Source organism: Meleagris gallopavo, chromosome 7 (genome assembly GCF_905368555.1).
Source record: "Meleagris gallopavo chromosome 7, MGAL_WU_HG_1.1, whole genome shotgun sequence".
In the NCBI taxonomy this organism is placed as follows: Eukaryota; Metazoa; Chordata; class Aves; order Galliformes; family Phasianidae; genus Meleagris; species Meleagris gallopavo.
This window is the reverse complement of record NC_139410.1, coordinates 3,218,923-3,243,286: the sequence shown is the minus strand read 5'-3', so window position 1 is coordinate 3,243,286 and position 24,364 is coordinate 3,218,923. Positions and strand designations below refer to the sequence as shown.

Genomic DNA, 24,364 nt, shown 5'->3' with positions numbered 1-24,364 from the left:
AAAAACTGGGGCGGGAGAGAAAAGAAAATAGGATTGAAATATGAAATCTGTGCTTCATGTGACCCCGATGCAGTCCAAATTGACATCAGTGTGGTCAGACTTTGGCAGTCATCTGGTAAGGCTGAGCTGTAAGTGCTTGGTGTCAGGAGTTAACACTGGCAGCGAGCTGAATTCCTCATCAGAGCACACTTTGTGTCACTCGCCCTCCTCTGCTTATGCATAACAAGCACCCATTCTTCTTTCCCTTTGGCTATTTTAACCTAAGGTCATCTTTAGTCAGTGTATTTTTAATCTGATGCGAATTTTTATCTATCTAATGGAGGCTCCCATCTCTTCCAGGCCTCCTTTTTCAGCACTTCTGCCTGCCTTCTTAATCAACTGTATGCTCTTCATTCCCAATCAGCTCCTCTTTCCTAATTTCCTTGTATTTCTGACCTTACTGTATCCATTCATCTCTGCCAAACCTCCACCCTTGCACCACTACTGCTCACCTGCTATATTAATTCCTGCCATCCTGTATCAGTGCTATTTGAAATTAATAATGTGAAACATTTGGTAAGTCCCGTTTGCATTAATGCAAATGGTTTTAAATTGCCTGGCTAAATCACAGCAGAGATTGGATAAATAGAGCTTTTAAGATGGAGTAAAAACTAAAAGGGGAGGGAAAATACCCACCTCCAAAAAGAAGCAAGCACACGACAGTCATTTCAAATTGATTTGGGGGTGTATGTGAAAATATTGAACTTATTAGTTTAGTGCAGAGCAACAATAACAGAAAGCAAACAAGGAATGAGTTCACAGTAGAAAATGGAAAGAACAAAAATCAATTATAGTTTAATGTATCAGTATTATGCAAGGCAGCCTTATATTCCACTTGAAGCACCCAGGAAAATATTAAGCAATATATTATAGAAAGATATTGAGTTACAGGACGAGAAAACCAGAGAATTATTGAAATATTTCAGTTACTCCATAAATTAAAGAGTTCATCTGACTCACAAGCTTTGGAAGGAGGGGAGTAAGCTCACATTAGGTCTAGGAAATACTAAAACATACCGTAATTTTTACTGAATTTTAAAAGCATTTGCTGTTTCTCATGGATTTCCTATCAGCAACTATTTATGAGTACTGCTCAGCTGATGGAGCAACTCCTAATTCTTTTTTTAATCTTCAAGTAGTCAATATGAATAATCATATACCCTCAAATGTGTATGCATATGCATACGGAATTGCGGGATAACAGATCAAGTATTTGCAGTTGCCCACACACACACTTACAACAGCCTGATTAAGAAATATCAACCTAAAGCAAACAAATGTAGCATCTCTTCTGAAGACACGCGTATTGGAAAAGTAACTCAATTTACGTAGTATCACAGTTGTTCCTAGAACCTCAGCCAAAAAGGGGGATTTTTACCAAGGCAAAGACAGCAGTTGTTACTTGCACACACACCGCTAGATGTTCTGAGCTCCTCCTCCCTTATACTACCGTCTCACTTTAAAGCTCAGATAGAGAGCAAAAAAACACAAAGTCAATACAGTATTCACTGAAAGTGCCATAAATTTCTCATTAAAAGACCGCTTCATATACAATATGCAACTTCGACGTATTTAAACAAAAAAAATCCAACCTCTCCAAAAACAATTTTCAATCCTTCTATCAATGCATTTTGCACAGTTAATAACAAGCAGCTTGCGTATGGCAGCCCATCAAAAAAATCTGTGTATATGAGGTACGCACAGCACTGTACAGTGAGTGTAAGTAATCAGTGAGATAGTATTCAAAGCTGTAGAAAACGTACTGCGCGCCAGCTATTATGATTTTAAAAGCTTGAGTACATTTCAATAGATAAAATGCACTGATAAGAAACATGTGAAGATACTAGTAAGAAAATACATAATTCTACGCAAAATAATCAATTACGGTTTATAATAGGGAGCCACTGCCAAATTTGATTTATCAAAGCATCCCCGCAGCCATCGATACTGTGCTGCTCGTTCCCAGGAACAGAAGCTGCATGCTGCCTTGAGCGATTAACAGAAATTACAGCAACAAATACCAAATCCCAGCTTTGCCTAAATATGACAAATAATCAATATATCTGCATTCACTTTTGAACACAGATGAGGAGGAACACGATATCCTGAGCTTATACAAGAACTTGGCTGAAGAGAAGCACGATAGCCTGAGTTTATGCAAGAATAAATAATGCCAGAACTATCCACTGCTCCTATTTATTTTCCCCTTCATCGCCTTGTCAGGATTTCTTTTTCTAGCTGGAGCCAGGATTTGAGACATGATATATTGCCTAGCTTGCATGAACATGGCTCAGGTTATACACTGTTCCTATGGTCTCTCATGACATATAATCCTCCTGCAAGGCCAAATAACGAACCATTACATTTCACATTGCTCTTTATGAGTCAATAGAATTCATAAATTTGAAACAAGCAGCTCCTAGAAGAGTGAAGCAAAGCTAACTCAGCAGAAGTGAGCTGTAATACAGCTGTCTGCAGTATGCACTTGTAGTCCTTCACCCAGGTCATTGAAATCTTCTTTGCCTCAAAACTGCCACTGAAGCTAAAATAACTAAAACAGGGACCTTCCAAGAACTGCTGCAAAGAGGAACTTGAATCTTAAAATCTGCACAGAAATTCATTTCCCAGCCCAATGTGCCTGATAGAGGTAATGCATCTTTGGCTTAAAGCAAGCGACAAAAACAGAATTTGAGGGACTAAGATTAGAGTAGTTATGCACAAAACTTCCTTGAAACAAACACTCTGCAAAGAATCAACAAGGAAGACTGGATCAATCACTTCAAAGTTAGATGAGCATTATCTCCAGTTCATCATTAGAGCTGCTGGCAAGACTCCTTAAGTGCGAGAGGCATTCATTGTGCTGGTCCTCAGCCATGGCACATACGTCTCCCACTAAGCCAGATGGAAGAGACAATGGAGCATGAAGAGCTGTAAGCCTGAAATGGATTACGATGCTTAGTGATTATATTCACTGCACTTTATCTATTTTTTTTTTTTTTCAAATTCGCACTTACTTTCAAAGATATGAAAAAAAAAACAACTAAAAAAATTATATAGTTCTCCCTAGCTTTTTATGCGCAAGATTGCATTCAAAATGCAAACAAGATACACAAAACCTGGGCATATCTGACCACACCTGGAGATTTTTCCCTCATTCAATCCTGATCATTATAATTAAGCATGATTACACAATTCAGAACTGAATTCCATACTTTAAAGCTATTCTTCATCCTGAACTGAAAACAATATTTTCCATCCTTAGAGATAAAGATAGCAGACATAAAATTAAGCACAAAGCATCCTCACAAATATTGGCTTGATAGCAGCACCTGCAATTGCTCAGACTATCACCTGGCCATTTTCACTTCAAAGGTGCACGTGTATCCAGTAGATCCATAAGGATGGAATGCACCACTCCATTTCCTAGCTAGCACCAAAAAGGCCAGGCCTTTCTGTTCTTTTGTCTGCCTCCATTTTATAGGAAACTATTTACATAGGTTGCTCAAATAGTAATGTCGCTTACTTATTTCCACGGAAACTAAAACAGATACAAAGAGCACAATTTGAGAGAAAATTCTCTAGTACAAAATACTATTTTTTAACACAGTCACCACCATCAGATATGCATTCTCACCAGCAATGAAGAAGAGCCTGCGTGCTGTGCTTGTAAAAATCTGCTCCAGCAGAGGTGACTGACTGTCATTTCGTCACTGCTGAAACGTACCACCCACCTCCTCACCACGCTTGGTCTCCACAAACAGTCAGCAAATATCCATTAATGTCAGTGGGTGCTTTTTTCCCACAATGAGGAATTCAGTGACAGAGATGCCATTGTGCCAACCTGTCCCCCTGCTGCCATCTGTCACATGGCAGCACGATGTAACGGGACATTAAAGGGAAGGTTCAACCTCTGCTGCCATACCACCAACATCCACCTCTGACATCGTGGGCCAAAAGAATAAAACAGGCGGCATTACTTTCTGCACAGACCTCAGACAGTGCTTCAACACAACACTTCACTGAAACGTATCATGCCAGATGCATTCCATTACAATGATGAGTCAGAACATTCAGCTCACTATTTCTTGTAATGTGCAGGAAACTAACCAAGCAGAGGTAAACATATTGAAATACCATCTTTGATATCAGTAGAAATTTGATCAAGCAGTGACCGAAAATCTTTTCATATTTCTTTCTGAGCTTTTATAACCTCACTGAAGGTTTTTAAAACAGGACAAATTCGTGACCTTAAGAGGGAAAGAAAAAGAGAAGCAGTAAAATACTTCCATTAGCATTCCCTCTGTATGAGCTTTTCAACCATCACCAGCCACCTCAGAACCGGATCAAATCAGAAGGCGTAGACTTAACTTCTTCCTAAAATAGCATTTTGTTGCTCTGCAGCACAGAACTATTTTTAGCTGGTCATCATCAACTCATCTATCCCTTGCATGCTGTAAAGGGTCCATAACTGCTTTGTTTTCTATTTAATATGTTCTTAAGACATATATCTGAAACAGCATCTCAAAACTACTGCTGGCAAAGATGTGCCACGGGAGCATGAATAATAGATTTGAGAACAAACTCATTCAAGTCAATGCAAGTCTAAAATATTCTGGTGATTCTCAACACCTCTGTGTGACTCTTTGAGCACAGCTCATCGTTTTAGGTAGAAGGCTAGAAGGCTGCTTTTAAGCATTGTACAAGATGTTGTTCATTAATAGCAGTAGTTAATTGTTAACTTCATTTAGGAAAAGATAATGCCTGGAGCTGCATATGTTTAAGTGTGTGTCAGCAACTAGCTGAAATGACTGAGTGATAGCTGGACACATGAAGAGATCCTCCAAAACCATTACATGCAATATATTATCCACTGAGAGTCTTACAATTATATCAAGTTTTCTTCTAACATCTGCAATTTTGACATGCTTGTATAAGTAACCCTCTGTCAGCCATGTGAAACATGCTTTGTGGAATTAAGAATTCGGCAAGAGAACTGCAAACCATTGCTACAACCAGCTGGAGCACCACATTTCCTTATTTTTTAACTCTCTTTTTGAGAACTGAATTGTGTAGATCAGTATATGCCAAAATAATACAATGTATTTTCTCTACACAATCCATACATTTACAGATCTACCTTTCAAAGAGTATATTAGACATAGCTGTATTTCACAAATTATTGATCTTTTTTCATTAGTCAGACAGAAGCAGCTCAGTTCAGGTTTAAACACTACCTTCCCAAGCAGTTACTCCTTTTATATCATGTATTCAGATGGAAGAAATTTCTCTTAAGACTGTTTGATGTTGCAGCGTTCTAAACATTAAATGACATGTTGATGTTTGCCCATTATATTTCTGGTATCAGATATAACAAAGAAGAACAAATGCAAAACGAAACGCTATACTTGTCATCTAATTCTAGATTGAAGATAGATGATTTGACATGCAATTGTGCAAAAATGTCAATGGCAGTGAAGTAGTTCAAGGTAATAAAGCTACTTTCATTGGATAGAACGCCATATCCCATGCATGTACTAAAAATAAATAGATACAGATACTATATACATAGAGAAAGGAAAACTGGGAAACTGAAGATCTTACAATTGCGTGTGATACTAGGAAAGAAGCTTACCTGTTTCTTCTCAGGCCCTTATACAGACTACTTAAATATGGAATACAATCTGATTTATTAATAATACAGAGCTTTATTTTTTATGACAAGACAAGGGAAGAAGTTCCTCCTACTGCCTCTCCAAATAGAAAACACACTAACCGATAGGTTTGATTTTCCTTTGGGCTGGTAGTTTCTAAACATTGCAGTGATTTTGCTTCAATGCAAACAGATACTACAATTTTTTTTTCCTCTTATGGCAAATTTAGATGTCACTGAAACGTCCCATAGTTCCCAGGTTAACTTCCAATGTGCCTAAGCAACACAGATTATTAACATGAATGCATACGTAGAAGAAACAGATGCAAAATACTGATTAGATACTTGCTGAAGTGATTGAACGTCCCCTCAAGTTAAAAGACGCAGGGCATATCCTTATCAGCTTTCTGACAAGTCAGCAGAATCAGAAGGGTTTGGACAAATACAGACCAATTTTATCTGGTGTTGAGCGTAGGATTACAGGGGAAATTGTACCAACACTTCCAAAGTAAACTTACAGCTTATGGTCTTGACTCCTTTAGATCTATTTGGATTTGCTTGCTTACTCAGTATCTTGGAAACTGGATCATGAGTCATCTCAGATAAAAGACAGTCAGTGAAAACTATTTATAAAAAGGAATAGCAGTGAATGGATAAAGCCAGTGAGGATTTCTAAAACTAAAGTACAGCTTAAAGAATTTACTTTTTCCCAATAAACTTGTTTTCTTGCCCATATTTCTACTTAAATATGGTCTTAGTTAATTTAATAGAATGACAGAATGGTTTGGGTTGGAAGGGACCTTTAAGATCATCTGGTTCCAACCCCTTGCTATAGGCAGGGACACCTCCCTTTAGGCCAGGCTGCTTACAGTACCATCCAGCCTGGCCTTGACTGCTTCCATTTCTACCTGCTGTCTTCTTCACCCCAGTTCCCTTACAGTTCTACTCCTGAACTTTTGTTTTCTATTTTTCACCCAGAAGTCCTGGAAAACTTTAAAAAAAAAAAAAAAATCCACAAAAAACAACATATATCCTGTTGCACTAGAGAGAACATGATAAATGTAATTTCATAAAATTCTTAACCAAGTTTCCAGGTCAGAAAATGCCAGTAGTGTTCAAATCTCTAACATGTAAACTTCTTGAACACTGTTGGTGCTTATTATTCCATGAAACAGTAGAAAAAGTTACTTACTATCTAAATTATGAAGCATCAACTGCATTCTTGAAGACAAATCAAAATGCAACATGTTCAGAGAGACATGATCAAAATAGGATGCAGAACTCTTAGAATAAAAAACAAACAAATAAGCAACAGCCTGGTTTTCAACTCAATAAGCTAATGAACATTATTTTTCATTATAATTTTCAAATATTTGATTCCGCATGGTGTCAAATGTAATGTGACAAACAAGAACACATGTGAATATAAATTTTTAGTAAATATTCAGTCAAGGAAAGACGCTTTTCAGATTTGCAAAACATGTCATGAATAATCTCACTCATTTTAGAGCAAAATAGTTGATTCAATTAAATAAAAAGAACGACTACTGTGCTTTTCTAACTAGATATACTCAAATACTAAATATATTAAAATTTAGATGAAAAACTAAGGTAGCTCCTTCAGGATTCAAGCTATTTTATTTCCTATTGTCCACACTTAGTTTATTTCTTGATAGTTTCAGGATTAAAGCAAAGTTGTGTACTTCATATTTAGTGGTACAATCTAGAAGTTTGTCTTAAAAATAAGATATTTCTGTTCCAAGTAGATTTTCTACAAGTTGTTATAGCTTCTTTTCACTTCTATTTTGGTAATCAGCTATTAAATCATTTCTATCTCAATGTCTTCCTAGAGAGAATTTATTTAAATAAAAGCAATTGGAAAGAACCCCTCCATGGCTTCAGCAAAGCTGCTAGTCAGACTTCCCTTTAATTCATCTTGTAAAGTTAAAGCTTTAAAAACCGTAACTCCTTTCATTGTACATCATGGCTTCTCTCACAGTCTATGAGACTATGAGAGACATTTCCTATGACTATCCAGAGGCTATCAGTTCCAAGTCTCAGATAACTCTAGTTTTCTTTTGCACTCTTATTTTCAGTCTAAAACAACATTAATCAACTTTAATACGATGTCTCTTAAGGTTACAAAACTTGATTGCCATTTGAAAGATTTCATTTCTAAACTCTGATTAGCAATATAATCAACAACAATACGATCCCTCAAGCCTTCCTCCTGCACTAAAGCTTCTTTAAAGCTTTTCATTAAAGCGTCTTTCTTCCTCCTTTCGACTCAGTGCATCATTTCAGGGCCAATTCTCCATTTTTCATATTATAGAGAAATTTATCTTCAAACTCTACTCCAGTACTCACAATTACTTAAAATCTAGAAGTTGAGATTGTAAGGTACAAGTCCACAACCCCTTGAAATAGTATTCCTACACATCAAGTTAAAAGAAACCAATTTCACGCTGTCTATTCAGAAGTTTTTTTCAATCCCTTGAAGAGGAGTTAGCTAGAGAAATCTTTACAGCTAGAATTAATGGTGACTCTTTTTCTGTGAGATGATCCAAAAATACTGTAATATGGCCCATACTGACAGCACAGAAGTCTCTTATTATGAGAGCCTCAAGGCTGCTGGCAGCAGTCCTGCTAAAGTCCAGGAAATCACAAGCACACCTGGAGCTGCCCTTTGTGCCACTGCTCATTCACCCATCATTAGATTCAGAGAAAAAAAAAAATTACATTATCCTTCTATATACGTTAAAGTAAGTCTTCTGTTTCCACAACAGAGTGGAAGCTAAGACTGGTGGTATTCCTTCCAACTTTTTCCTACCAATAGCAGGAGAAAGGTGAGTTTGGTCTAGATTTTCACTTATGGAAAGATGGATTTTATTTCTGTTTATACGAAAACTGGACCAAGATGGGCAACATGGAGTTACACACTGTAGTATTTTATGTCATGAAAAATTAGATGATTTCTCCATGAAAATCTTCATGGTCCCTTTAAGTACTTTGTGCACATCACAGATTGCCTTATTTCTTTCTTCCTGCTCTGCCACCTCCACGACATCCATTCCACTATTCACAGCCTTGAGCTACGTGCCAGCATTTGCAGATACAAGTTGATCTGCTGTAACCTTTTCTTGTTTGGCTGCACCCATGCTGAATTTTCTCCTGAGAAGCTGGAGGCAGGAGGCAAAACAAAACAGCACATACAAATCTAACAGAAGTGTGATTCTAAAGGACAAGGACAGTTGAGAAACTGTACAGATGACAGAGTCCCAATGGTTTGAGCATGCGTGCATGCACTCCTTACTGATTTCAATCATTTACATCGTCTTTAACGCTACACAAGTTGGCATCACTGAAGCGAAGTGCTGCCTTGATATAAAATTAGTCCCAGAATAAATGTTACAATGATCTATTTTAATGAAGGGGGCTCAGAAGGTTGAAAAACCTTCTCTCTTTGCCATTTTTTCTAAAGAGGAGTCCTCAAGCATTTCTTTATACCGCAAAGTACAAATTCCCTCCTGCAATAGTCCATATAGAAAATAAATCACAGCAGTTTTCTTAAACTCTCATCATTTGAAAACCAAAATCACCTTTATGCTCTTTGCAAAGCTTAAACATTCCGTATGCCTGAAAGCAATGCGCGCTTCCATTGCTTTTTTTATACACAGTAATTTTATTAAGGGGATTTCATTTTCAAAGGAAATTGAACAAAGCAATTTAGAAGTACTCAGAGGAATAATGAGCAGTAGTGAATTTTGGTGGATGAAGGAGTTATTTCCTACTTATTTTTCTATTACACGTTCGAATTAGAAATGTGTATAAATGATCAAGTAGGAAAAAGCCACATAATCAGCATCATAAAAAGAGAAAAAGAAACAGTACATGATACCACAGATCTGTTAATAACTATTTTGTTAAGATGATCAGAATAGACTTGAAACTGCATGATTAAAAAAAAAACCTATTTAATAGTGGGAGAAAACACTCATATTTGAAACCTCAAAGAAGCCTACTCCAGAGAGAACATTTGAGGTAAAAAGGAAAAAATGAAAAAAAACTTAATTGTTCGTTACCAGTGGTGTCCTCGATTGTAAATCAAACAAGAGAGTCTTGAAACTGGAATGATATCCATAACTACTCTGTACAATTAAGGAATGCAAGGACTGGGGCACAAAATAAACAATGAATGAATGAATGTAGATGAGCACAAGATCGTGAATTCACATTCACAATAATACATAACACATCACATAAGGTATCACAGGAGAATTGTGGAAACATAAGTTCTTTGTTGGGGTCTTTGGAGGGGGGACAGGGGGGCTTTTTTTTTTATTTGTTTTGGTTTTGTTTTTCTTTTTTTCTTTAAGAGTTAAGAGCAGAAAAAAGAGATTAAAAAGAATTCTGCTAAGGATCAGGATCACTGACTCGGAGACACTGCATGTGGATCAGAAGAGGAGGCACTCACAGACCAATGCCCTCAGAAAAAGTAAATAAAATGTGAAATTGAGAAGTCAAAGATCAGACAACTTGCTCTGTTTCATGAGATCAGTTTTTAGATGTAAGTAGACAGAAAAATGATGTAATGTATTAGGCAGTGAAGAAGTTGTTACCTAAAACAGCAATAACAACAGCAGAACTACAAATACTGACTGCATGTATTTGGTTCCAGCACATGCTGAGGGAATATTTGGAAAGGTTGAACACACAGGATCTTCTGAAGAAATTAAATTGAAGTAATGATCCACCTACTACTCTGTACAAAACAAAAGTTAAGAAAAGTTTGGAGGCTTGCAACAATAGAGAATAACATTGGTGATACACATATAAAAGCAGCAAGTGATGATTTCATCATTCTGAATCTTATTTATCGTCCACAAAAAGTAGCAAAATAATTAGAGAATCAAGCAGCTAAAGAGATACAAAAAGGGACAGAATAGCTTCTTAATATTTCTACCACAAACTCTTCTGAGAACATTTCACTTTTCAAAAGAATTAGAAAAAACGAATAAAATGGAAAACATATTCATTGTGCTGCAGTCAAGGAACTTCTAAAGACTTAAAAAGTGCTATCAGAATAATTTACTCTGAAACTATGAGCATCCATGAAAATTGCTATTTAGTGCTACTCCAATCATGTAATTTTACAGAGTACAAAGGAATTCAGTAGAAATCAAACTATATACTAAATTTGAAAGGGTTCCAAGCAACAGTAAAGAGAAATAAAACTAGGGAGAAGAAAGAATGCGTAATTAACCATTTAACCCTGATCCAAACTTCACTCAAATCAACCAGAGTATTTCTGCTAGTATTAATGAACTTGATATGATGTGATTTCCTAAGTTACGGGCAAGACAGACACTAAGAAAGAAATATTCTGAGGGAAGAAAGAATTTACAAAAAGAATCATGCTGCAACGATTAACCTTAATAATAAGTAGAGTTAATAGCTCAGCTTTACAAGTATAGACGGTAAATTTTCAGAGGTGAAATTTGAGATTCACATACAAAAATAAGGCTTGTGACAGACTCAATTCTTATACACGTACCTCCTTGCTTCTTCAGTTCAAAGTAGTGATGGAAAGTGGAAGAAATATTTAGATGAAAAAATGCATTTCTGAATCCAAGATTCATCAGCAACCCACTGAAATCTCCTCGTGTGGCCTCTCAGAGTTCAGCGTGGTTTCAGTGACTTCTGAATGAGATTGCAGGAAATTCCAACTTGAGTAGGTCAGACCACTACTATATATGCCAACATAACTGCGTATTATCTTTTTACTTTTACATTCAATTAACGTTATATCAAAATCACTCAAAGAAAGATTTTGCTAAGTTATCTTAAGTACTGGGATTTTCATTTTTTAAATTGTTCTAGGTAGAGAATTAGTGGAGAAGGAAATGTGCTCCCGTAGTTTGAGATAAAAGAAAGCTCTAAGAAATCATGCTGATAACATGGCCACATCACTGCATGCACTGTACTACAACAACTGGCTTGTAAAGGAAGGCGGGGGAAGAAGAAACAGTACCTTCTCAATATATTTGTTTGTTTTAAATACGCGTTCACTTGTGGTTGACCACTGACATCTTAAGCCTGATTAGAGTTGCAGCATAGGGCTTGTGTTTATTTACAAGTTTATCACTATAGATCTCATTAAGAAGGTGCTCAATTTACAAACACTCAGTAAAAAAAAAGTTTTTTAAAAAAGATGTTTAGCATTTATTTTGTGGTTTTCATTTTCCTCGCTCTCTGTACTGCAGCAACCACCAACCACAGTATGTAATTAACAGTCAGGTAATTACAGTGAGTTCAGAGTGCTTTCAGAAATCACTGCCCTCTTCATCCAACTCTGTGCAGACCTACCATCCACGGCAATGCAAGATGAAATGTTTTAGCATATGCATCTTGCTGCGAAGGATTGTTGAATCCATCCTCTAGGCCCAACCTAGAGATTCAGAACATTTCTTCTTTATTTCTGATTTTTAAGCACAATGCATTCCAAATGAGGACATAAACATGTAATTAAAATGAGAGCTAAATTGTTATTCAGAGTGAAGAGATAATCCTGCAGTCATAATTCACTCCTAGAAAAGTTGCAGCTGCCACAAAGTCCAAGCCTTTCACCAAAGCCATGTAGAACAGATTCTGCGTTTCTGAGAAGTATGTCAACACCTCTGACTTTCTGAATTCTCTGTTGGCAAAACCAAGTTGTAGCAGATGCAAAGACTTTCCATTACTGTCACAGAAAAGCTCCTCTAGCTTTTTTTCTTCCACAGAAGCTTCTTCTTCAGTATAATAATATCAGTTACATTAAAAATATTTGGAATAAGTTGATTATTTGGTGAGTTATCTCCTATGAGTGGTCTTACTAAGCACAGCACGTTGCAATTACAAAACTCTTCTTCGATTGCATATTAGATAGCTCATAAATTTTTCAAACCCAAATATAACCGATGAGTTACACTAAACTGTCTCTTAAAAATAATGCTCTAAGAAGACGGCTGGAAGAGCACAACACATGCTACTGATCCCAAGGGCTACAGTCATTCCATACCTGCACCCAAATCTGCCTCTAGTCTGATGAGGGATACACACCAGACCTCTTCTTCCCTTGCCTACACTCACTTCTGCATCTAAGAACTCAAGAATTATTAATGGTGATCTCTTAATACAAGAGGTGACACTTCCCCAAAGCACATCTGACAACTTTAAAGTCATCCCTGCTGAGAAAAGCAGCTTTTGAACACCATCCTGGAGATCTTTACAATGACTATTGTCCTGCACAGGCAGGCATTCAACTTTGAGCTGTGCTGATATTTTATGTGAATTAATGTTTTAACTGAGATTATTTCTGAGGTATGAATAAAACAACAAGGAAGACAAGTTCAAGAAATACATGCAAATTTACAGACTGTGACCTTAATCTCTCTTAACAGTACTGTATGTCACTAGATTATTTTTCATTTACTCTGGAGAATCCTGTGCCCCATCACGCTGCATACAAGGCACTGTGAATCTACAACAAGCTTTCAGATAAGCTGGGTGCAGCAACATCCATCAGTGACTTCGTGCTCTCAAGTGCTTTCATGCAATTATACAGTGCATCATGTTACTTCAAAGCTGAAATAGCTTGTCTGTTTCTACACAACTGTTAAAAATACATCATATTTTTTCAGAGGTATATATATATTTTCAAATATTCTAAGTTCTGTGCAAATTAACAGTTGTTAGAGGTTTTCTTGTTTATTGTTGTGAAGGCAATAGGACAGGAATTCTTGTTCGGTAGAAGTTAATAATTTTCATGCAATTCAAAGTATTTTAGCTCCACATTTTCCAACAACAGTAAAGGAAAGTGTTATTTGGCCAGTATTAGAAAGAGCTTTCATTCTCACGGATTTATATGTATATGCAATGCTCTCATTCATGTCTGAAGCTCATCACAAATAGCTAAGAACACGCAGTGCCTATCCCAGTAAATCATACTCTATTCAGATTACAAATGTACTAGGACTTGCTCTTTGGTGAGACTTAAGACGTTTTTCTCCTCATGTTCGAAACAGTATTTTCTCATAACATTTTCATAAGATGAGAAGCTATTATTTTTTCAGGTGCAGTAAATGCTAAATTAACATGCCAATAAGACTTGCGAATTTAAATTGATTATCTTTGATTTCTTTCAAGTACCAATTAACTGCCATTTTACCAACTAGAATTAGAAACAGTTACGTGCATGCAGACGGTCACATAGCAGGGACGTTTCTCCATTTACAACAGAGAAATAATTTACTGCAGGCATGAAACACAATGCAAATGCTATAGTAAAACAGTACTGTTGCTGATCCCACTAGCAACTGTGCTATGTACTGTAATTCTTCCAGCACATTATCTCCTACAGTATAGAGGACTTGTAAGACATTTACTGCACATCATCATAAAGTAAGGAATCATCTCTGAGAAGTCAATAATTACTTGTCTAAGTTCATTTTTATTAGCAGAGCTGCAGATGTTAACGGGTTAAATCCTATAGTTAGGTAGGCATGTTTTTTAACTGCTCTGTCAAAATGATACAATTCCAGAGAGTATCTACAGAAAACTTCTAATTTGTAAACAATGCTTTATACATGCATAATTGTACTCCTAAAGGGAAATATATCTAAGTTAATAAATGCAGTGAGTAAATTAAGCCTTTTTTGCACAAAACACATCTACACAGCCATTAATTTTCATTCATTATACAAGTTTAGCATGCTCCAGTATCACCAAAGCAGCAAGGCTGACTTCTCTGAACTGCTGTCTTCCTCCAGCCCCTTCATCAACAGTCTCCAGGCTGAGGTCCTCACACCTAGCATGATGCCTGCTTTCCTAACAATGCTTGCACTGCATGTTCTTTATTTCTCTTTCCTGTATTTTCACTGCTCCTCCTTTTTTTTTTTTTCCTCCACATGGAATGAGAGACAAATGCAAGTCAAAGTGAACAGCATGTTAGGTGTGCTCAGCAGGGGGATCTCCAGATTGCACTGTGTGGCTGATCCCCATCTTGGCTACAGAACAGCAGTCCCTTACAAATGCCAACCCAGCATTCACAGATCCATCTCAATTAACTGAATCCTCAGACCATAGAGTTTTACAGAGACCAAAGACCTGCAGTTACTGACAGATCCAACAGCTGAGTCAGCACTGCACAAAGAAGGCTTCTTTACACTTAGATCCAATTTAGACTTAGTTTTAGCAATCATCATAACTATTTTATTATCAAATACTCTATAATCCACAGAGATAACACAGGAAAACAAAAAACACCTAAATAGCAGCACTCAGAGCTGTAAGAATTAAAACTGATAAATTGTTTCACGTCTGCTTCACAAGCAATTGGAAACTAAGAGGTTTATTGTTGGCTTGCTGTTTGCTTCTAACTGATCTGCAGTCATTTAAGCAAGATTTGTATTCACACTTTAATATTTAATAAAATACGTTGGATGCTAAGTGCATCACTCTAAAGATGCTGATTATATTACAGTAAAATGCTAACTTTCCAACTTGCTGTATTAATCAATAAGGTTGCCTCAGTTGCACAAAGATGATTAAATTTTCATTGCAATTCACTAAAAGTAAGATTAGCTATAAATATTTTAACAAAGATAATAAAAGAAGACTTAATATTTTATTTATTGTGAATAGCATTTTTAAAACACCTTTCAAAAAAAAAAACAGTTTTAAAGATTTTTTTTCTAGAAATTGATTTTTAAGAACTAATGAAAAAGTTATGGAGATGAAATTCTTTGCCTGGGTATCTGGCTTTTCACAGTACTCACAGAATGAGTCTTCTTACCTTCAGTGTTTTGAACGAGAACTGAAGTGAGGGACACCTTTCAGAATCAAGATGTAAGTTTGGATCCTACGTACCTCCAAGAAAGGAATAGAAACAGAACTTCTAAGTCTTACCCATTTGGTTAACAAAGTACAAGGCCTGAAAGGTCAAATTTATTCTACTTTTCTTCACATAAGACAGTGAAGTTGCCCTGGAAGATCACACAGGTAGCCAGGGAGAGCTTAACTCTCAGCAATTCCTCTTGAAGAACACAGAAGGCAACTCCAAAGTCAGGTTAGAAATTGTGTGTGCTGGAGTGGCCACGTTCCCAGTTGGATTGCCCTGAAACAGTGGTTCATAGCAATAGGAAAGTCACTGCATAAAGTCTGTCTTTTGAAGCTCAACACAGATGCTGTTGTCTGCTGCTCTTATTGTAGCTGTGACTAACAGAAACATCACAGGAGCAAGAAGAGACTGAACAATACCATGGGGAATACATGCCCATGCTCAAACTGTTGAGGAGCAAATTCTACACTTAAGTAACTTGACCAATTTGGACAGATATATATATGTGTAGCAGAGAAAGGTTAATTTCATATTTTTCTGATGTAATCAACCTGGGTTTTAGACTATACTTAAAGAAATATGACAAAGGATCAATTAAAAACAACATTCCTGTTAACACCATTTTGATGTGAGATTTCAAAGAAAGCACTCTCAATGTATCAAGCAGAATTTCTGCCACGGCACTACCAGCAGCTGGAACTGTATACACATATTGAAATCTCACATTTGACTCTGGAACTTCATCCTTGGTTGTTTCCCATAAGAAGGAACTTTTGATTGCACCTATATTTCATCAAAATGCTACCAGTACAAGAGAGATCTCACACTGATTGTGCTACGGTTCCCCTGGCCTGTAAAAGTGCACATCAACCCAATCACCCAGTGGATCTTGTAGCACATGTACCAACCTATACATCAGAAATGCTTACGGAAAAAAAGGTTTTTGCAAGTAGATCACACTAGCTCTAGAAACAAGTTTTAGAAATTAGCAGGCATTGGAACCATAAGAGAAAATAGAATAAAATAGAACTGTACCCCAGAAGGATAAAAAAAAAAACATAGAAAATAAGGTAGAGCAGCATGCACCTGGGGTACATCACCTCTAGCAGGACCAGGAACAGAAATTTAAGTTTGCAGCAGCAACTGCTGTTCATGTACCAGTGCCTGGTGCAGCCAAGCCTGGCCTGATAATGCATGCTAAGTAAGCATAAATTAAACAACGCACAAGGAACACGACAACAAAATATTTTTATAATGCAGTTTTACATGGAATAACTTATTTCAGACTCAACCGTTGGATACCAGACCAGTGTTCATGTTTAGAGAAAAAGGAATAAAGAAAAAAAAGACAGTTATGAGGTAGAGTGGCCAGAGGAAGCAGATTTCAGTTTATGATTACACTGGGCAAACTGCATTACATGGACTGGAAGGCTCATCGTTACTTTTTAAAAACGAGATTGAAAACATTTTAATGGGTTTTATTTTCTCTATTGATTGCATTCTGTTGCAAAATCCCTCGTGTTTTATTTTTTTAGCTGCAAGTGGACAGCAGCAATAAAAGAAAAAGTCGTTATTTACTTTTCCTTCTTGTACCTCTCTTCCCTTTGTAATTATCACAAATAAGTTTTAGAAGTGACATCCATTCACTTCTTTCAATCATGATAGATTCTGACTATACACAAGGATAAGAGTTATTTCATCTCTGGAATGTACATTTCCACTAACATTAACTGTTGCCTGGCTTGCTACATCTGAAGAAGTAGTTTATTTTAATTTATGATCACATTAACTGTGTCTGGGGTATTAGTCCCACAGTGCTTTAGTTCTAGGATAATTCTAATTGTGTTAAGTCTCTCATTTGAGTAATTCCTGTAGGTAGCATTATCTCTTAAATCTAGCCTACGCAGTCATGAAGGACACACAGTTTATTAAGTAAGGTTGTAAATGATTCAAGTATATAATATTCACACCATTAGACGCTTCATAGGTAGCTTCAGCCTAGTTTGAATTCATTCCTCATTTAGAAAGCCAAATTTAAAAGTATCCCTAAGGCACAGAACGTGAAAGACAACTCAATACCATCTGTGCTGTGCAATCTAAGATATTACTTCTCATATTGATGCATGAAATGTAAGAATAAAGAATAAATACTCATTTGAAGGCCCTATACAATCTGCTAGACTCTAGGAGCTGGGAAAATGTCTCAATGCTATCAGTGGTTATCGGTAGTGGTAGATTCAAAGGAACTGAATATTTTTATTAGAAGCAGCAGAATTCTGCCTGAAATTAACTTCTACGTTTTGAAATGAAGAATGATTTACCTTAGCAGTTGCAATTTTTGTCTAGCAAATATATTTCAGCACTTATTTCTATGATTAGAAAGACGTAATCTCAGCAAATAGGCAACAGTTGTCACCCCCCACCCTTTCTCCTTTTCAAAAAACTTATTCCCTATGAAATTTCCAGTTCATTTAACTACTATTCCAGTAAATATAAAATTATCTTTTAAAAAAAACCAAACAACTCTACTTGTCACAGTAGTTTGTAACAACTTCCCAGAGTGACACCTAGTGATACCTGTATTTATAGGCAGCATTCGGTTTTTCTTTTCGAGTCCTTACTTCATTCACCAAGGCAGGCTACTCCAATACTTCACAATGCTTTCATGTTTCTGTTTTCAACTCTGAGTAAAAAAAATAATAGTAATAATAATAAAAAAAACAGTAATTCAAAAAGACATAAGTAAGATGTTTGAGCTTTATCATAACTTGGCTAGAACTGATGAAAGAAATGATTGGATCTAACCTAGATTAATTAGTCAATTAGCACTGTCCACAAAAAATGATTACGTACGTCAGATTCAAATATAATGCAATTTTTCATTTTCTGAAACCTAAGCACAAGTGGCCCACGTTTGTACTATTCAGGCAGGAGAACAATATTCTTAATATGTACCATGCACTTTGTACTCTTTGCAAACACTAATACATCAATGAGTTTTTCAAGTTCCAGAATTTGAGTACTGCCCAAACTTTCTACTGCATCTTACCGCACGTTAAAGCCTTAAAGCACTGTAAAGCTCTTCATCATAATAATTCACCTGAAGCTCAGTTTTCCTCTAAAAATTAGTTGGCCTATTAGTAAATTTAGATAAGAAAACGTGCGAAGATCAGAACAAAATAACTAGGGTTTTTTTCTGTTTGTCCTGTTTTTATTTTTGCATGATAATACAAAAAATAGTGCAATAAGAAATCTCTTCAGTTGAAAAACAAAAGTATATTCAAAGACTGTGGATGTGTCATACGTTAACATTGTGGACGGTTGCAAACAGTTCTTAACAAAAAAAATATTTTAAACAGGGTATCAGTAACCATGTTTAAAGGTTGACTTTGAGGACTTGTATGTTGAAGATGCCTGGTTTTAACATTAGAGGGGTGACAGCTTAGGACAATTTTTGTCTTCCTGACCTGATATAATAAAGATGCAGCTTGCAATCCTTCAAACTGTAGTGTAGAGATTAATAAACTTTACATTTTCCTTAATGAAAATACACTGCGTTTAGATTTTAATTGTTGCATATAAGATAAAATGTACTTTGTTGTTATACATGCGCCGCATGCCAAGACAATCATAGCATGAAGAAGAAAGGTGTAACCAGTCTGGCAGATGTTTGCTGCATCTCATTGCAGTACCATTTCCCCGGGCACTGCCTAAGGCAACAATCAGCAGCAAAGCCCAACGTGAACATCAGAAAGAGGAAAATCACAAATGCAAATATTAATAGTCGCAGCCAATCCCTTAACTTCAGACAGACTGGCTGAGCAAACTGACTACGCAAACCTTACTTACATCACCTGCTCATTCTACTCAGGCCCAAGGGTTACAAATCATATCAAAGGAACATTGATCAAAATGAAAAAGAACTTGGAGATTTTGCCAGAAACATTTATTTGATCCAGAAATTGGCAATTCTTTTTAGAGTAAGATAAAGTAGATTTCAGATATTTTACAGGAAGCATCAGAGCCCTTTTTTTATGCTCTTGAGTATTCTAAGTATTATAACACAACTGAGTTTTGGTATTAAAAAAAAAAAAACAGCACGCTGGTTTAATCTCCAAGACAATTATTTAGCTATTATTTAATATGAAGCCCTAAACCTACGCACATGTGTGAGAACATACTCAACTCAGTTTAATGTGAAAAACTCAAAAACATTACCAAATGGCCACCCTTACAGTAAGGTCCAGCAGAAATCAAGTAGCATACATTAAAAGAAATATGTAAATGAATTAAGAGAGTATTCTTAAATATATTTGGTAATCAACTAACCCCAATTCCAGGCTCCCTTAGGTACAATATCCGAAACAGATGGTTATCTTTTCACCTCCCAAAAGAAGTGGCATTTGATAATTAAATTTTGATCACCTACCATCTGCCTGCTAATGATTAGCAGCAACAGAATCATTTATCTGAACATACTTGAGGAGAAATAAATTTTGGACACTTTTGAGGAATTTGATCATCTTATTTACCTACGAAGTAATACAGACTCCAAGGTCTTCATTTCTTCTGTCAAACTATGAATCTTTGCTCAGAAATTAACTGAAAAAGCATCTGTATTGAAATATTAAGTTTACTCTAAAGATATGCACATAGATCCGTAGCCACAATTCCATAGTTTCTAAGAAAGTCAAGAATGTTAAGTGAAACCAGAATAGCTCCGCAACAATAAGAAAACTAAAACCTCTTGATTTCAAAGCTATTAATTGAAAACAACAGGCAAAGCTCAAAGCTGACCCTTAGACAGTCGTACATTTAATGTAGGGAGGCTTCTCCCCTGCGCAGCTGCTTCTTTGAAGCAAGCCTTGCTTTCAGCGACTACAGCAAGGTTTTTATAGAGCATAAAATTATCCAGCAAGCACAGTCTAACTTCAAGTAGAAAAAAATCATTTTTCCTCAGTGGAAAACATAAAATGGTTTGGAAAAAAAGGTCCTTGTACTCTCTGTGAGGCTAAGTTCTTGTTCTTTTTAGTTCAGCAACTCTTAGACTGCCTGAAGTTAACAAAGACCAAAAAGTCACATCTGTGGATCTACAGGAAAGACCTCATTTCTTCAGTTCTGAGGTTTGGCTGCTATCTCTGCAAGTAACATCCACTGACCCTCTCAGGACTCTCCTACTCTACTGCTTGGACTGTCTTCCCATACAGTATCCAGTTCTCTCCAGTCATCATCATGTTCCTCTCCCTGCCTATTGAGCCCAGAAGTACCTAAGCTAGAACATGGTAGACCAGTAGTCTTCTTAGCTCTTGTACTACTTGTAGATTTTAATACAGCACATACAAGGCTGAAAAATAAATATGTTGTCCATTTCTACCATCTGTCATACACCTCACTCCAACAGAAGAGTGAGAATAATTCTTTCAGGATGTGGAATTGCAATGTTTGTCCCTACGGGGATGCTCCTGAACAGTCAGTGGCATTGATACCTTGGCCTGTCAGTGTTTCTATTTGCATGCCATATGTTTGCAAGAAAAAAAATTAATTCATGTCTTTTGAATTCTCGTTCTTTACAGCATTTTATCATTTCAGAAGTGTAGCTTCAGTAAAAGGTTTTCCACAAATACAAGGTAGTTCTTTAAGAGACTTTGCCAAGCATTCCTTCTCCTTGCTTGGATACAGGAAATTATGCTTTTTCTGACACAAACTTTAGAGTATTTAACATTCCCTTCTCATCCTCTGATACTCAGCTGCCACCAGAGCAGATTCTGAAATACCTGTGGATAGAGCAGTAGACTATTTTGAGGGAGAAGCCTTATGTCCATTCCATCAGACCTGACTTAGGTTTTCCGTATTTTAGTCATCAGCAGTCTTTGCGTTCAGTAAACCAACGCAGTAACATCCCACAGGTCCTGTGAATAACATGATTTCTCTTTTGTGGTAAGAATTTTGCACTTCAGTAACACATCTGATATGACTGGATGTGAATTTATGGTGTCATATCTGTTGGGAGTCTTGAAGCCTCACCAACAAAAATGTCATTTTCTGTTAGTTTCCAGCAAAAAGAAAACAAGATCTATTAAACAACTACCTCTTTTCAGTAACATTAAGATGCATTCCAAAGAGGTACAGGAATTCCTCAAAGTCTGGCCAATGGTTCACTTGGTTACAGTTTTTTTTTTTTAAATCAGATAATCAAGCACACACAGATTCCCTCAAATTAAAGCCATTCTCCTACCTGAAGTAAAATTGGGCCTCACTAGAATATAAGGGTCAGAATATTGAATGACAGAATATCCCGAGTTAAAAGGAACCCACAAAGACCACCGAGTCCAACTCCTGTTTTCACACAGGACCAAACAAAAATCAGACCGCATGTCTGAGAGCACTATCATATATTTATATATATATATATATATATATATATACATACACACACACACACACACACGTGTATGTGCATGTATGTTTATACACACCTTTAAATAGAATGCATATAAATTTATGAGGGCTGCTCCAAAAGTAAGATCTCCTATTCTGTTCTGATGGCCCACAACATCAGATGCTGAAGTCATCTGTACAGCAGTTGTGGTCAAACCTTCCCACCTACATTGTGCTACAATTTGTTCCCATGCCACAGATAGAAGCAGAGATGCAGTCTGACTAAATAGCACCTGAAATTGAAGCGCATATGAAGGAAAGGTGTGCCAATGAATTCCTCCGCGTGGAAAAAATGGCACTCATAGACATTTAATGAATGGTTGTTGGATGTTTATGGAGATCAAACACTGGATGTGAGCACAGTGAGATGACGCCTTTCAGCAGTGGCAACACTGAAAGACAAGCCATGTTATGGACAGCCCTGCAGTTTCTTACAAGCATGGCGTGGAGGCTAGCAAAAATACATAGCAAATTGTGGTGACTGTTGAAAAAGACTGCTTTGCAACTGAGAATTTGCTCTATCAAGCAGTGTTATTGTCTTCTTCGTATCTATTGTAGTTTCTATGAAATTAAATAGCAGATGTCACTTTTGGAGCAACCTTCGTATTTGATGGTTTCTTACTCGGTCTCTCTCTGCTAGCATTATCTGAAATCTATTCTACTTTTTAATAGCTGAAGATAAATACTACCATCTAAAACAAAATCAACAATTAGTTTAATATATTTTTATAACAAACAAGTTAAACAATAAGCTTCAAATCTGTACAGAGATCATATTCAACATTCCTATTTATCAGACTTTTTTTGTACCTTAACTCGCATTTTCATACATCTTCTCCTTTTCTCCTTCATATACCTTTAGAACATCTGTTATTATGTGAATCATCTTGCCAACCTGAATAATTTAAAAGGAGTCTCTTAATCTACAAGCATGGAGTCTATTTTTGTTACATTTTTCTTCCCAACTGCCACCAACTCTATTTGTTGAAAAAATGATTTCTACATCTGTAGCTGTATAATACTCAAATTCTAAATACAAGAAATGGCAGGCATCTATTCCATTTCAGAGTGTTTTTGCACGAATCTTCAAACGTGATGTGCTGCAAAGTTTCTCTTTTTTTTTTTCCTTCCAGAATAATTTTTTTTTTTTTTTTTTTTTTCCAAAATGCTTTTAATGGGGAATTCCCAGTGTTGTTCAGCCTGGGAAGTTTAAGGAGAAAAGATTTATAAGTATTAAAAGGTTTTATAAGACTCAGCATTACATAGTTACAAAAAGCAAGTAAATTGTTTGCTACATGACTATTTTTTGAAGTTTGAAATGGAAGTAATAACTTCAATGCTAATTCTAGCTATTCCTGACTTTCTTTACTATAAACCTACCCTCTATTACTAGCATGAATTTGTTGGCATTTAGACTCTGGCAGCCCTTGCCCTCTCTAACCTTCTCAAGGTTTTATCATCCCCGAACTCTTGTCAAACAAGATCTAGACAAGCAAATAATACCTAATTCCAAAAGCCAAAGCCAGTCACAAAATGATACTCCAAAACAACCATGCAAATTTGTACAGAAAGACTGATTCCAAAATTTATCTTCACAGATGAGCAATGTGGAACACCCCTGAATATCCCATGACCCACCTAATCTTCCTTGTTGAGATAAACTTATTTTCTTCCTAAGAATGTTACATGAATAAATTCTGCAAAATCGGGCATGGAGCACATCACCCCATATGTGTAGAGTTGTTCATTTCCTCAAGGTTCTAACTTGAGTTTTAGTGCTTGCTTATTCCTGAATGCTACAGAGGGAAATATTTGTTTTATTAAACGCTGGCTTATTCATAACTTAAGTCATATTCTCCTTAATATGGTTAAATTAACCAGTACGCAATAATTAAATAGCAATTCTGCACCAGCTTGAATGCTATGGTGTAATATCAATTACACCACCACAATAAAAAGCCTTGTAGTATGAATGGCCCTGCACCAGTGCAGTGAACAGGTGGCAGATAAATACCACCTGAGGCATGTGCAGCTTTTTAAAGACATTACTGAAGGAAATGTCCATTAATATCTCACACTCGCAGAAACCTCGTACTTTTTCAGGTTCTCAGTTTTATTTTGTTCACTGCTACACACTGAGGTAGGATTTATTTATTTTGTGCAGAGCGGAATAGCTCGATAAACTCCAAAAACTGGGAGAGTGAAAGGAAACGTAACACGACGTGGGAAAAGACACACGATTTTGTTCATCTGCATACGCAGCATGAGAACAAGTTTTTATTATCCTCCTCTGAAGCTGCAAGTATTAACCCCAAGGCAGCCATCACTTAACTACTTCACCAATCAAATAAAGGAGGCAA

At 36.5% G+C, this 24,364-nt stretch overlaps 1 long non-coding RNA gene across 1 annotated transcript in view; it reads right to left on the bottom strand.

Annotated features, from left to right (window-relative positions):
- Positions 1-24,364, bottom strand: part of LOC104911625 (uncharacterized) — a 231,466-nt gene that overhangs the window by 196,168 nt on the left and 10,934 nt on the right. Inside the window, exon 3 of the long non-coding RNA XR_014884394.1 lies at positions 18,144-18,249. This is a non-coding gene — a long non-coding RNA (uncharacterized LOC104911625). The remainder of the gene's footprint in view (positions 1-18,143; positions 18,250-24,364) is intronic.